Genomic DNA, 16377 nt, shown 5'->3' on the forward strand with positions numbered 1-16377 from the left:
GTCTGTTAATTAATCTCATTTTGTGTGCAACACTTTTATATGTTCTTTACTGTAAAATCATTGAGCACAGATTTAATGAAAGTAAACATTCACGTTCCTTTTTTTTTTTTTTCTTCAATGAATTAACAGAATTGCTGACATAATCAGGAAGACTCGTGAGCAATTTTGATTCTATGACTTAAGTTACTTCTAAAACTTCGGAGCAGGTATTGGATGCCTATTGGCCATGCCTGAGCTGGAGATGGAAAAGCGGAAGATCTCTGAGCAGGGGGACCTTGCAGCTGAACCAAAGAAATGTACCAGGGATCCTAAGTTGATTACTTGGTTCATGGGAGTAACTAACGTATTTGGCACTTAAAGGCCATGTTCTTTTGGCCTTAGGAGGATCTGACGCACAAGTTCAAGTTTAAGCTGCTGAACAGATTCAAAAGTAGCAGTTAATTGAGGGCACTCCTGTTTCTCCACAGGCAGTGAGCCATATAGAATTTTAAAGAGAAAGAAAAGAGAGACCTTGGCCTGGTACCATTTTCATTAAGACCTTACAACGCACCTTTATATTCATTAATTGTCAGAATACTCTCCAAGTTCACACTCCAATGGAAAGCAGTCATAGCAGGGCAGGATCAGAGTTTTCTGTAGCAAAGTGGTTCTGAGGAAAGTGCAGCATAGACATCAAAATATTTCATCTCTAAAGGACTCTTACACAGTTCTAGCTTTACTGTGCCTGAAGACAGGTCTGTAAGCTTTCACAGGTTAACCCTGGTTTAACCAGAAAAGTTGCAATTCAGTAACGATAGCATCTTGTTTTAGTAGACAGTAACTTAAGTGCCTGCCTGCCTGCCAACATCTTCCCCCTTAGCCATTATCAGGATTAACAATTTGTGATTATTCTGGACTCCAAATATCTGTGGTGTTAATGGGCCTGTGTATTCTGACCCTGTGTCTATATGCCTGTGACCTGTGGTGAAGGCTCTTGGCTGCAGTGTGTACATACTCAAATTCATACCCTAGTCCTTAATCAAGTACAGTGGTTTTCAAACTTTGATTATTAACAGCAGAACTGGATTTTCAAAAGAATAATCACATAGAAGTGTAATCGTCCGATATCTAAAACAGATGGGAGCAGGACCATATATCAGTTGAAGCGGGAATGGGACCCATAGGCCCACTGTTCAGCCTCCACCTCACTCTTAACAAGCTTCCTAAGGCACTTCCACGAAACCCTAAGCTTTCAAAAACATGGTTATGAAGTATCTTTTTTTAAAAAATCCTTGCTTTAGGTAGAGTAGGCACGGTGATCTGTGCTCTATAGATATTTGCAATCACTTGTGTGTATATGTGTGTGTACTCGTGAAATGACCTGAGACAAAGCAATACATCTGAGTAAAATAGGAGGCAGGATATTGCTAGTATGCTAGCCAGAACCACCTTTTATCATATGACTTAAATAAACTTCTTAAGACCTCAGTTGTTTTTGGTTCCTTCCTCTGTAAAATTGGTCAATAACTGTTTTAGAACAGAAGTCTGCTCCAGATTATACATACATATATATATATATATATATATATATATATATATATATATATAATTTCCAGGTCACTGACCTTTGATCCTAGATCAAAGAGATGTTCTTCTGAAGTAAAATGTTTTTGGTGAAATAAATTACTTTCTTACTGACTTACAGCTTCAAAGTTATTACCAATAATAAAATTTTGATACCAACCAAAATGGAAATCTTTTTTGCTAAAATTTTCCTTGGCCCCTGATTGGCCATTAGATATCAGATATAGTGAAAACATCTGTGCAAGGATCTGGGCCACGTAGTGGGCAGTGTCCACCGATACTAATGATCAAGGTAAGTTATGGAATTCTACTCTTTTTGTTTTAGTTCTGATACTGTTTTCTTTACATCTCCGCTCCTCCTCTGGGTTCTTTATCCCATCTTTTTCTTTCTCAAGTTCTCCTTTTGAAGTCCCATCCCATCTTTACTCATCTTGCCCTTTGGCAGGCAAAGCCATCTGAGTCTTTTGGTAAGGAGGAAGCCATTAGTCATGTTCCATTATTCCACATCACACTGAATGACACCATGCTACCCAATTGCCCAAACCTGGAACCTAATAATTATCTTGATGCCTTCCTCTCCCTTACCCTTAATCTAATTTACCACCAGTTTCTCTTACCTCCTAAAGATTTCTTAAATTTGTTTTGTTTGCTTTGTTTCCACACTTTTTAGTTTAAGCATCTCTCTGTGGCCCTGCAATAGATTCTTATCTGATCTCACACACATTTTGGCACCTCTCCCATCTGTTCTCCATATTGCAGCCAGAGTAAGCATTTAGAAAAATGCATGTCTTAATATTACCCACCTTCGGTGGTGTTTTAATCTGGTCAAAGACAGCTCCTAATTCTGAAGGGGAAACTAGGATCAGTTTCCATTTCCTTCAACCAAGTAGGCCCTCAAACAGAAAACTTAGACTTAGTAAATATAAGACGAAAACAACCTCCAGACCCAGTGAGGAGGAAAAGCAAAGGGTCCCTAGTCCAGGGAACAGAAAGTGTTATAGCTTACAACATGGCTGACTGCAGCAGTGGGCAGAGGGGACGTTGGTGTTCTAGCAGTAAATGAGTCCCCAGTCAAGGGCAGATCAGCAGTTTTGTCAAGGGGTTCCATAGGTGTAAACTAGAGCCTGTATTCTATTATGTCAGACTGCTCCTGAAGGCTTTTCATTTAGTAATTTTCATATAGAGTGCATAGGATGACCATCTCTGCACTCAAGGGGTTTAATTTATTTGGATCAAAGGGAGACAAGTGGAGACTCCCAGCATGTGTGTGGGAAGGGAGCAGTGAGGGAGGTGGTTCTATGTATCCCAAGATATTGCTCCCCTAGGGATAATCGGCAAGACCTGTGGTAGCTGTCCCTCAGAGAGGCAGGGTAGGAAACTTGACAGCGTAAAGTTTTGTAATAGCTGATACAAGAAAAGAGGGACATTGCTGCCAGTGGTAGTGGTTAATAAAAGACAGCAATAAGTGCCAGATGCTATTCAAGTAGTAAAGCGGGAAATGACTTAAGAGATTGGGTGTTTCAAGGGAAGTATCAAGGAGATGACTTCTGAGATAGCCCTCGAGAATGGGTGAGAAGTGTAAGGGAGAACAAACCTGACTCCATATTGGATTTGTTCCTTTCATCTTTAATCTGTGTGCTCTGTTGTCTGTTCTTAGTTACGGTGACTCTGCACCTTTGTAAGGGAATGTTGCCCATAGCCTGAAATACAGCCCATTCTCAAGGCTCTGCCTCCCAGGCTTGCCCTTTAAAGCAGGGGTCCTGGTCCTCGGCCTTTCAGGGAGCAGGCTGCACAGCGGGAGATGAGCGGCGGGCGAGCGAGCGAAGCTTCATCTGCCACTCCCCATCACGTGCACTACCGCCTGAACCAGTCCCCCGCCACCCTGTAGGTGGAAAAACTGTGTTCCACGAAACCGGGTCCCTGGTGCCAAAAAGGTTGGGGACCGCTGCTTTAAAGGTGTCATACTTTTCATTCCTGTAGAGATAAAAAGTTGCAGAACAGAGGATAACATCTGTTTTCTTGGAGGTTGACAGGAACATGGTGACCTGACTTAAGTGGACAGCTAAAAGAACAAAGGATTATCACATCCCCTCTGGGGTCTGGCTGGCACCAAGAAGTCTGCAACAACCAGCCACACCTCCTCTCCTTTCAGTGTAAAATAAGCCTTGAATTCCAACTCAGACGGGTCTTTGGGACACCAGTCCGCCACCTTCTCAGTCTGCTGGCTTTCCAAATAAAGTCACCGTTCCTTGCCCCAACACCTCTTTCTGCCCTGTTGTGAGGACTGGAAAACAGAAGTGGTGGAGTGAGCAAGGGTGGCGGCAAAGAAAGGTAATAATACTTGGTCTGACAACACTGCAGTGGAATGAGAAACTGCTACTGAGCAAAGGCAAAAGTTTTTGTTTTTCCTGCTGCATCCAGGCCCAGTAGGCCCCGCCCTTGAGGGAGCAGGTCTCGATAATAACTTACCGCTCTGTTACGCGGTGAGGAAGGAGCAGTATTAGACCGGAGAGTTGGTCTTCAAAACCGGAAAGTGGCCCTGGACGGATGGGGCGGGGACATGTGCGGAGAGGCGGGACTTCCGGCACGGCCCTTGGCCCAGTTTCCGGCGTCCTCAGGCAGCCGCTCTGGCGCATTTTTCTCCGGCAAAGACACTGCGGAGCGGAGCTTCTGTGCTGACTTCTCTGCTAGCGGGGCGTTTGCCTTTGCTGAGGACGGCGTGCGGAGCCCGGTGAGGAGCCGCACTGGGACAGGCGAGCGCCCGCCTGTCTGTAGGCTGCGTTTCTTTGTGAGCTGGCTGGAGACATACCGGTTGGGTTTCTAGGCCACCACCCTCCTGGGGCCCGGACCAACCGGGCGCTCTCTCTGTGAGGATTGCCCACCCCTCGCGGCCCTTGGCGCGGCGCCACTACGCGTGCGCGGCGCGGGGCGAGCCGCGCTTCCGCCAGGTCTCGCGTGCGTGGGGTGGATGGTGACTCTGGGGTGTTAGTCCTTTCCCCGAACGTGCCCCTGAACTGTATTTCGAAGCCGGCGTCCCTTCGGGTCAGTCTGGCGTTTGCCAGGTGCTGGAACTTGCGATGGGGGAGGGTGCATGACCAGTCTTGAGGCTCCTTCCCACCCGGGGGAAGGAGGGGATCGCAGTTGAGTTAGTGCTGAAAGAGCCTTGTTCGTGGAATCCTTCCAGTTATGGAGGCCGGGATTCATGAGTTTAGCTAATTAAAAACTCTTTATTGACCGATCAGTAGTACAGGGAGAAAGGCAACAGCTCTTTGACTCACAGGGCTCCACGGATGGAACAGAGTGAGGAGTGTACTAATGGAGCACGCTGGGGGGTCCTGGCCCGCCCAGCCTTGGGAGAAAAGGAGTTGGATTCAGGAAAGACGGAGGAAGTGATGTTTGTCTGAGACCCAGGGACTGAAGGAATTGGTCAGGGAAAGGGAGGATGTAGGCCACAGGGATAGTAGAATTCAGGGAGCAAAAACGGTTTCAGACAAAAGTCCAGCGATGAGGGAGGTAACGTACCGGACTGGTGGGCGACTGCAGTGCCGTTGAACTTTGGTGCAGGAGTAGACACAAACGAGTTGGAGAGGTAAACCAGGGCTCTGGACACCAGTGTACATTGTTCATATTTTATCCTGGGCGCAGTGGGGAGTGAGTGCATAATAACATTTGTTGAGTGCATGCAGTGTGGTTCCAGACTTTTTCACTGGAAGCACATGGGGAAGGAAAGAGAATTTGTACTCTCCAGGGGGTGAGTATAAATATGTCCAGAGACATATTCAGAAGAGCCCCAACCTCCCAGGAGAAAATTTATATTGAAATCTTTTTAAAATATTTATGCACTTTCTTAATGATAAGCCACAGTATATCCTTATTTTGGTATAAAATGTTTTCTCATATCCTCAAATTATACTAATGCTTTAGGACTGTATAATATTTATCCTGTGATTTTTGTAGCCCTTGACACATCCATCATGTACCCCCCCGCCAGCACACACACACACACACACACACACACACGCACACACCCAATCCGCATATATGACCTATAACCCAGCCTTTCTATGTGTGGAACACTGTTCACAATATATGTATTACTTCCTTTAATCTTTCAATCAACCATTAGAGGTGTTATTTCTACTTTAGAAATGAAGGAGCTCAGGCTGAGAGGTGAAGAAAATTACCCACGTGCACACAGCTAGTGAATACAAATCCAGGCATGTACAACTCCTTAGTTCTTGTACTTAACCACTGCACTGTTGCATTTCAAAAAATGGATTTGAAGCTAGAAATAGGGAGAAGAGTCGAAGCAGAGAGGACATTTAGGAAGTTGTTGAAATAGGCTAGATGAGAGATGATGATTTCAAAACTAAGATAGTTTTAGTAGCAGTGAAGAGAAGTGAGTGGATTCAGGACTGTACAGGAGGCAGCACTGACATGATTTGATTTGGCCCTTGACTGGTTAGGAAGAAGGCTTGGGAGAGTGGTGGGTACATCTACATTGATGGTGCTGCCATTCGCTCATAAGGATTGCAGGATGAAGAGCAGCTTAGAGGGTAACAAGGACTTGGATTGAGATGCCCCTGGAATATTCAAGGGGAGATGTCCTCTGAAGTATCTTGAAGAGTTCCTTTTGGGATGAGAGAGAATTTACTTTTCTTCTTTGCATTGAATATGTACCAATATCAATTGTTTATGACTTTCTAAAGTATATCCCACATAACTTGTTCAAGCCGTGCGAGATGGTGGGACGTGGACTCAATATAAACAAACATGGACCAGCTTTGAAGCCTTTTCACTTTTCTGGGGTGATACTAATAGTTTACAATTACTAACTTGTAGTTCCGGTAACAAGTATTATAAAGATTTAGTTTATCAAGTACTAACTTGTAGTTCCGGTAACAAGTATTATAAAGATTTAGACAAGAAAAGAGATCATGGCAGAAGTGGTAAAGGCCTGTAGTGGGGCTAACTGAAGAAGTATTTTTTGAGGTTTGAGTGGTACACCTCAGTTATGTTCTTATAGGCCTCAGTCACTCTCAAATAAGCTCTATAAGAGCATTTTAGAGTTTAAAAGGTATGTTCTATGGAACTGATGAAAGCGCTTTGGTAATATTAAGTCTATGTGGACCCTTCAGTAAAGATTAGAATTATCAATATTTTTATGACCGTTTAGTGGTTCTAGTTGGACAGTTTTTTCTTTTTTTGAACAGTACAATTCTTTTGTTATTTTTCTAGTCTTGTTTATATTTTATTCTTTAATCACCTTTGGAGTTAACTTTTTTTTTTCTGGCCGGGCCACATGGCTTTCGGGATCTTAGTTCGCGGACCAGGGATCGAATCCAGGCCCCAGCAGTGAAAGCACCGAGTCCCAACAACTGGACCGCTAGGGAATTCCAAATGGAGTTAACATTTTTTAATTGAATATTAGGTGCCTCTCATAAAAGTTGGGTTTTGAGAGAAGGAATTTTAGGTTCTTTTGTATATAAAAGAGAATGCTTTGTCTACATTTTGCATAGCCTTACCTTTTGTGGTGCAATGTATTTTAAATTAAAGAATCCTTTGTCACACATCCAGATAGAGTTGCTAGCAACAGTCTAGTCTTTTGAGTAACTGTTTCCCCTCTCAGGCAGGTAATAGTTGATGCTATTGTTGATGTAATCCTCCATTTCAAGGTCATAGTAAAGATCAGAAATAGAATAACATATGAGGACTGTTATAAAAGAAAGGATTTTGCAGTGGAATCTTGATTAACCAGAGCTCTTAATATCTTTTTTTTTTTTTTTTTTTTTTGCCTCTGCACTCTCCCCCCATCCCCCGGCAGATTCACTATAAAAGGCAAACAGAACCAGGGATATATTTTAAAATCAAAATACTTGATGAGGGTTATACTGATGTGTAATGATTGGACTAATTTAGTTTTTTATAAAATTAAATATATGAGAAATGACTGACTAAAACATAACAAGACTAATTTTTATTGTGAAATATGTCGTCTACACAAGAGTATGCAAAACATATGTAAGTTTTAAATAATTATAATAAAAAACACCTGTGCACTCACTGTCTAGGTCAAGAAGACCTCAGAGGCATCCTTGTGCTCCTCCTGGTTTGTATCTCCTCCCCATCGCCTGGAGGAATCACTGTCCTCACTCTTGTGTTAATCATTCCCTTGCTTCTCTTTCCAGTTTTATCACCTATGTGTGCTATAATAGGGAACCATATGGTATGTAGTCTTTTGTGACTTGATTCTTTCACTCTGTAGAAGATTTTGGAGGGTTACCTAGGATGATGTAACTGTAGTTCATTCATTTCCACTGCCTTTCGCATTCTGTGTATGAATATACCACAATTTATTTGTCCATCCTTCTGTTGATAGACATTTGTATTGTTTCCAGTTCTGGCTTTTACAAACAGTGCTGCTTTGGACATTTTTGTTTGTATTTAATGGTAGAGTATGAAAGACTCTCCCAAGGATATAATACCTGGGAGTGGAACTGCTGGGTTATAGAGCATAGTGATTCCAAACCAGCTTCCAAAATGATTGTACTGTTTTATTCTCTCACTAGCAGTATAAGGGAGTTGCCTTTTTTTTTTTTTAACATCTTTATTGGAGTATAATTGCTTTACAATGTTGTATTAGTTTCTGCTGTATAACAAAGTGAATCAGCTATACGTATACATATATCCCCATGTCCCCTCCCTCTTGCATCTCCTTCCCACCCTCCCTATCCCACCACTCTAGGTGGTCACAAAGCAGAGAGCTGATCTCCCTGTGTTATGCGGCTGCTTCTCACTAGCTATCTATTTTACATTTAGTAGTGTATGTATGTCCATGCCACTCTCACACTTCATCCCAGCTTCCCCTTCCTCTTCCCCTTCCCCGTATCCTCAAGTCCATTCTCTACGTTTGTGTCTTTATTCCTGTCCTGCCCCTAGGTTCTTCAGAACCTTTTTTTTTTTAATTTTTATTTATTTATTTTTGGCTGCATTGGGTCTTCGTTGCTGCATGGGGGCTTTCTCTAGTTGTGGCGAGCGGGGGCTACTCTTCATTGCGGTGCTCGGGCTTCTTATTGCGGTGGCTTCTCATTGCAGAGCACGGGCTCTAGGTGCGCGGGCTCAGTAGTTGTGGCTTGCGGGCTTCAAAGCGCTGGCTCAGTAGTTGTGGCGCACGGGCTTAGTTGCTCCGCGGCATGTGGGATCTTCCCGGACCAGGGCTTGAACCCATATCCCCTGCATTGGCAGGCGGATTCTTAACCACTGCACCACCAGGGAAGCCCCAGAACCATTTTTTTTTTTTAGATTCCATATATATGTGTTAGCATATGGTATTTGTTTTTCTTTTTCTGACTTACTTCACTCTGTATGACAGACTCTAGTTCCATCCACCTCACTACAGATAACTCAATTTCGTTTCTTTTTATGGCTGAGTAATATTCCATTGTATATATGTGCCACATCCTCTTTATCGGTTCATCTGTCCATGGACACTAAGGCTGCTTCCTGGCTATTGTAAATAGAGCTGCAATGAACATTGTGGTACATGACTCTTTTCTTTTTTCTTTTTTTTTTTTTTTTTTAAATGCTGGGCTGAGCAGTGGGAAGCTGGAGACCTAAATTCGTTTTTTTTTTTTTTTATTTTGTAAACTTTGGGTTTATTTATTTATTTATTTATTTTATTTATTTATGGCTGTGTTAGGTCTTCGTTTCTGTGCGAGGGCTTTCTCTAGTTGCGGCGAGCAGGGGCCACTCTTCATCGCGGTGCGCGGGCCTCTCACTATCGCGGCCTCTCTTGTTGTGGAGCACAGGCTCCAGACACACAGGCTCAGCAATTGTGGCTCACAGGCCTAGTCGCTCCGCGGCATGTGGGATCTTCCCAGACCAGGGCTCGAACCCGTGTCCCCTGCATTGGCAGGCAGATTCTCAACCACTGCGCCACCAGGGAAGCCCCATGACTCTTTTTGAATTATGGGTTTCTCAGGGTATATGCCCAGTAGTGGGATTGCTGGGTCATAGGGTAGTTCTATTTTTAGTTTTTTAAGGGACCTCCATACTGTTCTCCATAGTGGCTATATCAATTTACATTCCCACCAGCAGTGCAAGAGGATTCCCTTTTCTCCACACCCTCTCCAGCATTTATTGTTTGTAGAATTTTTGATGGTGGCCATTCTGACCAGTGTGAGGTGATACCTCATTGTGGTTTTGATTTGCATTTCTCTAATGATTAGTGATGTTGAGCATCCTTTCCTGTGTTTGTTGGCAATCTGTATATCTTCTTTGGAGAAATGTCTATTTAGGTCTTCTGCCCATTTTTGGATTGAGTTGTTTGTTTTTTTGATATTGAGCTGCAGGAGCTGCTTATATATTTTGGAGATTAAACCTTTGTCAGTTGCTTCATTTGCAAAAATATTCTCCCATTCTGAGGGTTGTCTTTTGGTCTTGTTTATGGTTTCCTTTGCTGTGCAAAAGCTTTTAAGTTTCATTAGGTCCCATTTGTTTATTTTTGTTTTTATTTCCATTTCTCTAGGAGGTGGGTCAAAAAGGATCTTGCTGTGATTTATGTCATGGAGTGTTCTGCCGATGTTTTCCTCTAAGAGTTTGATAGTGTCTGGCCTTACATTTAGGTCTTTAATCCATTTTGAGTTTATTTTTGTGTATGGTGTTAGGCAGTGTTCTGATTTCATTCTTTTACATGTAGCTGTCCAGTTTTCCCAGCACCACTTATTCAAGAGGCTAGGGAGTTGCTTTTGAAAACCTTTGATATTTTCTGACTTTTAAATTTTGCCTGTCTTTTTTGTTGTAGTGATCTCATTCTGCGTTAAATTTGCATATCCTTGATTACCAGTGAGTTTTGAACATCTTCATTTGTTTATGTGCTCTTTTGTAAAGGATATGTTGATGGTTATTCATTTGTTTCAGATTTGTTCCTTTTTAAAGGATATATTGAGATCCTGTGCCATTTTTCTGTTGGGTTGTTTGTCTTTTTCTTAATATTTACAGTTTATATTTCCTGGATTCTGATCCTTTCTCACGTGTGTTGCAAATTTGTTTTTCACTCTGTATGTTTCTACTCTTTCTTTACAGTACTTTTGAAATATCTGTCTTTTCCTTTATTCCTTTATGCTTTTTATATCATAAGAAAGCCATTCCTACCCTCAAATCATGAAGATACTCTCCTATCTAAAAGTTTTACAGTTTTGCCTTAAACATATGGTTGTTTAATCTTCCTGGGGAAAAAATGTGTATGTGGTATGATATGGGAGTCCAATTCCATTTTTTTCTCCTATGGATAGTCAGTTGTTCTAACACCATTTTTCTTTCTTCACTGATCTCAAACACTATCTCTGTCATATATCAAGTTTCCACACACTGGTTGGGGTAGGGGGTGGGGGGGTCCTTTTTTGGGTTCCCTATTCTGTTCTATTGACTTTGTCTCTTTATGTGCTAATACCATAACATCTTAGTTAATTACAAGACCTGATTAATTGTCTGGATATTAGGGAAATCAAGGCTCCCATTTTCTTTCTCTTCAATCTTGGCTGAAGTGTCTTGTCTATTTGCACTGGTGTGTAAGTTTTAGAATCAGCTTGTCAAGTTCCACAAAACCCTTTTTGGGATATTGATTGGAATTGCTTTGAATCTGTTGATCATTAAAAGGGAAAACTGCTATCTTTGTAGTATTGGATCCTTTAATAGATCTATCTGTATATTTGTCTTTTATGTGTCTTTCATTATAGTTTTATAATTTTGCCATAGAAGTGTTGACTTCTTTTGTTAGACTTTCCTGGTAACTGTATACTACTGTAAGTGATATCTTTTTTTAAATTAGTTTTCTAATTATTTGTTTGTGACGTAGTGACTTTTTTATATTAATTGCTATACTTTTTTACTTTGTTAATCTGTTTTAGATTCTTGAATTTTTTGTATATACAGTCAAATCATCTATGAATAACGATAGTTTTGTGTCTTCTTTCCAATCCTTATACCTTCTTTTTCTTGACTTACTGCACTAGCTAAGGTATCATTTGCAATGTTAAATAGAAGTGGTGAAAGTAACATCCTTGTGTTATTCCCTATCTCAGTGCTTTCAGTATATTACTGAAAAGTGATATCATAGTATAAAGTATAAGTTACACACTGATAAATATCAGTATATTACTGATAAATCTAATGTTGGCTATATATAGGCTTTTTGTAGATACTCTCTTATCAACTTAAAGAAGTTCCATGGCTCAATATAGTAATGATCTCAGTCTCCCAATATTTCTCTATAGATTCAGTGCAATTCTAGTCAGAATCCCAAAAGGGGGGTTTTGGTGTTTGTTTTGATGGAAAATAACAGGCATCAGCATGGATGAATCTCAGAAATACAATGTTGAGCAGAACATGAAAGTTGCAAAATTATGACTTCATTTTTATAAGGTTAAAAGACATTAAAGCTGTGTGACAGGTAAAAATATAAAGAAAAGCAAGAAAATGATTATCACAGAGTTCATTATGTTAATTACTTCTGGGAGGTAGGACAGGAATGTAATTGAAGGGACTCATATAGGACCCTCAGCAGTATTGACAGTGTTCTAATCTTAAACTAGGGACTGGCTAAACACACAAGTTTCATTTTTTATATTACTATTATTATTAGGTATGAAAATGTCTTTCTTTTGCCTTCAGCCCATTTTTAAGAGAGATCTTTGTAAAATTTGTTTTCCTCCAAAAGTTGAAAATTTGTAAAAATATTGCAATGAAAACCATATACCTTTCACCAAAATTCACTAATTGTTAATATTTTGCTATATTTGTTTTATGTTTCTCTCATGCATTACACTTATTTGTCATGTCTTTTCACATTCCTTTAATTTAAAACAGTTCCCTAGCCCCTTCTTTGTCTTTTATGACATTGATGTTTTTGAAAAGTTCAAGCTAGTTGTTTTATACAATTTGGAATTGTCTCATGTTTCCCTCATGATTGATTTGTGTTAAACATTTTTGGCAGAAATTCTACAAAGGCAGGACGACTACAGTGGTCTTCTCAGGAAGCACATAGTGTCAGTTTTTCCCATTATTAATGGTGTTACTTTGATCATTTGGTTAAGGGGGTATCTGGCTGTTTTCTCCACTGTAAAAGTATCTTTTTCCTTTGTAGTTAGTGGAGAATCTTAATTTGTGGGTGATTATTTGAGCCTGAGTGATTAAACAGTTGACCCTTGAATAGTGTGGGTTTGAACCACGTAGGTCCACTTATACTTAGGTATTTTTCAGTAGTAGATTCCAAGGATGCTACACAGTTGCTGGTTGGTTGAATCTAAGGATGCAGACGAACCCTGGATGTGGAAGGTGGACTCTAAGTTATGCATGAATTAACCCCTGCATTGTTCAAGGGTCAACTGTACTATTCCCCAACAATTTTTCATCCAATGGTTTTATCATGTGTTACTTATTTCTGTTATTTTTTTCTTTTTGGTGCCCCAGAATCGGCTAGTTGGAACCCCTGGTTCATGTGTCCTTTTGTCCACCTGTGATCTGGTAAAACAATATGTTGGCTCACCTTGTATTTTGGCTGACCCAGTCCAGGTTTTGTTTAGTGCACTTTAGCTGTGCTCATAGCTCTTGGAGTCTTGTTGCTTCTTGTTCCTTTTAGTGGGAGGTGCTAAGAAATATATATATATTTAAATTGCAAATTCATAATGACACCTCTGATTCCAAACCAACACAGGGTTCTTCCTGTCCTCCCATTCCATGTTTATAGCTCTTTTCTTCCATTTAAGAACCCTAATTTTTTTAAACATCAACAATATATTTACAGTGATTTGCTCAGTCCTATAACATGCACGAATTATTTTGGAACTCATACCATTACCAACAACAAACTTACTAAGTAAAGTTCAAGATTTCCTTGCAGTTCTTTTGTCCTTTGCATATATGCTATGGCAGGGCTAGAGTCAGCACTCTGCAGAAGTTGTCTTAGATTAGTTTGTGTTTGTATTCCATTTTAGGGCTGGTTTTGTTTAAGTTTGAATATAAAAACCATTAACATGGTTCAAAGTCAAAACTAAGCTTGGACAAGTTAGTAACTTCTCAGTGTCTCAGTTTCCTCCTCTGTAGGATCTCAATGATGTAGTAAAGACTACAGAGCGTTTAGCATAGTGCAGAACACCTACAGCATCCAATAAATATGAGCTGTTCTTATTTCCCTTCTTTCTTTATGAATTCCTCCCAGTCGCTTCTCTTGCTTTTTACTTTTCCTGGTTTGTGACCCCAGGCTATGCATGGGGTGGGGTAGGTGGGCAGGTGGAGGGAGGTACCTGTTACACAGTGATGAGTGGGAAGGAAGAGCGCACATCCTTTATGTTCCTACTCTGTGCTTATCACTGCCAGGCATTCTCTTTAACTCAGCAAACCCTCGCATCCCTGCAGGGTCTTTACAAGTATTCTTCCTCTTATACAGACGAAGAAATGGAGGCTTAGGGTGATGAATGCTCTTGCCCAAGGTTACTCAGCTAATCCTGGACCCTGGACCTACCTCACCCTCACCACCTGGCTCTGCTTCCCCCACCTTCTGCATCTCCCTCACTTAGGACCCAGGTTCTAGCTCACTGAAGGGAAACCCCGCTCCGGTTTGGGGAGCACATATAAGGAACAGAGCAGGCCTGGATCCAGCCGGAGCACCGTCTCTATGCCTTCCTCCCTCTGTATCCCTCCCCAGTCTGGACCATGCTGACAGGTGACCCTGTGGGAAAATGCAGTTCTCTCCAATATGCCCAGTGGCAATAATCAGCAGCTAGCACTTGCCAGCAATTGGCTACAGTTCTGGGTTTAGTCTGGGTTTATTTTTTGTATTTATACCTTGTGTGCAGAGATAGCTGACTTGGAGTAGGAGCGGTGTCTGGAAAATGAGAGGAGCAAAGGAGCTAAAAGCTAGAAGCTGGGAGGGAATTCAGGGGTCATCTTTGCTATCCCTCTGCCTCCTGACAGGACTACACCTAGGGGAGAGCAACATTTAAAAGGGTAACACTGGGCAATCTGGAGTACTGCTGGCAGCTTTGGGGGATGGACCCAGCAGGGACTAGCAGGCCCATGTTGAAGAAGAGAAAATCGGGGCGGGGGGATAGTGGTATGTGATACACTGATTCTTTCATCCCAGGTTGCCCAACTGTAGGCAGTAAAGTTTGAGGATTTGGGACTTCCCTGGTGGTCCAGTGGTTAAGACTTCGCCTTCTAATGCAGGGATGCATGTTCGATCCCTGGTTGGGGAGCTAAGATTCCACATGCCTCGCGACCAAAAAACCAAAAAACCAAAAAAAAAAAAAAAAAAAAATAGATTGAGACCTCATCTTGCCTCCCTGCCCCACATCTTGAAGAGAAACTTAGAACCAGAGAAGGCTCTAGACCAAGGTCACACAGTGAATTTTTTTTTTTTAATTTAGAAATCTGCATGAGAAGCAGAGATCAATGGTTTTCTTTTTTTTTTTTTAAGGTTTTTTTTTTTTTTTAAGTATTTGTTTATTTATTTATTTATGGCTGTGTTGGGTCTTCGTTTCTGTGCGAGGGCTTTCTCTAGTTGTGGCAAGCGGGGGCCACTCTTCATCGCGGTGCGCGGGCCTCTCACTATCACGGCCTCTCTTGTTGCGGAGCACAGGGTCCAGACGCGCAGGCTCAGCAATTGTGGCTCACGGGCCCAGCTGCTCCACGGCACATGGGATCTTCCCAGACCAGGGCTCGAACCCGTGTCCCCTGCATTGGCAGGCAGATTCTCAACCACTGTGCCACCAGGGAAGCCCACACACAGTGAATTTGAGGCAGAACCAGGACCAACACCTGGGCCTGGTGACTGCCAGTCCTGAGCTCTCACATTGATATCTCAGAGGGAGCTAGCTAGGAGAGAGAGGTCTTCCCCTCCATCCACCATGTGTCCCATGGATGTCATAAACCACCTGAGAACTCTTCTGGTAGAATTCTCCACAAATTCTTGTTCATTGACTACTTATATCTCCCCTGGTTCTTTCCCCCTTTTCTCTCTGCTTCTCACTTTAAAGAAGATGGCTCTTCCAGCTCTGCTGTCACATCAGGGCTTGACATAGTAAGTGCTCAGTACACATTTGCCCTATGAAGATACAATGAATGGGGCAACTTGGCAACATCCTGTAAGGGTGAAGATGAGCACATGCCCTCAGACGAAGGAAGACCCCAGAGAAATGTTCACACACACGGCCACCAGGAGACATGCAGAAGGATGTTCATAGAGGCGCTCTTCACTATAATAAAATGTGCAAAACTACCTAAGTCTTCATGATCAGGAGAAAAGATAAATTGTGTTTTCACACAATGGAATACCACACAGCAGTGAAAAATGAATGACCTATATCTACATGTGTTAACATGGCTACATCTCACAAACAGTGTGGAGTGGTAAAGCAAGTCGTGAAGTGTCCGTAGAAGAACAGTAATACAAAGCTTTCAGCACATCAAAATCAGGAAAGTAGTAGCCTTGGGTAGGGGGAGAAATGGAATCAGATCAGAGAGGGTACACAGAGGGCTCCCAACTCCTTCAATGATGTTTTATTTTTGAAGCTGAATGATGGGTAAAGGGAGTTGTATTATCCTTGATACCTTTTGTATGTCTGAAATATTTTATTCTAAAAATTTTTTTAAATGGAAAAAAGAATAAGTTTTAAAAAACTAAAAATGAAGTCCCATCCTATTCTCTTTAGCTTCCACACTATTCTTACCCACTCCCGTATTATCTTTAAACCACAGATATACCTTATGCTCCACTGTATATATGATATAGCTCATAATAAACATATTTTAAAGGGA

General features: G+C 41.6%; 1 protein-coding gene across 3 annotated transcripts in view; it reads left to right on the forward strand.

Moving 5' to 3' along the window:
• The first annotated feature begins 4140 nt into the window (after positions 1-4140).
• The window catches only part of HDHD2 (haloacid dehalogenase like hydrolase domain containing 2), a 44791-nt gene continuing 32554 nt past the window's right edge, over positions 4141-16377 (forward strand). Inside the window, exon 1 of one of the 3 annotated variants that reach the window (XM_057526146.1) lies at positions 4141-4294. The gene's annotated coding sequence lies outside the window, so the exon portion shown is untranslated. Of the gene's footprint in view, positions 4295-4474; positions 4626-16377 lie in introns of those variants that run through there. The other 2 variants (XM_057526147.1, XM_057526148.1) reach the window with 2 other exon arrangements.

The sequence above is a fragment of the Balaenoptera acutorostrata genome, chromosome 13 (assembly GCF_949987535.1).
Source record: "Balaenoptera acutorostrata chromosome 13, mBalAcu1.1, whole genome shotgun sequence".
Lineage (NCBI taxonomy): Eukaryota > Metazoa > Chordata > Mammalia > Artiodactyla > Balaenopteridae > Balaenoptera > Balaenoptera acutorostrata.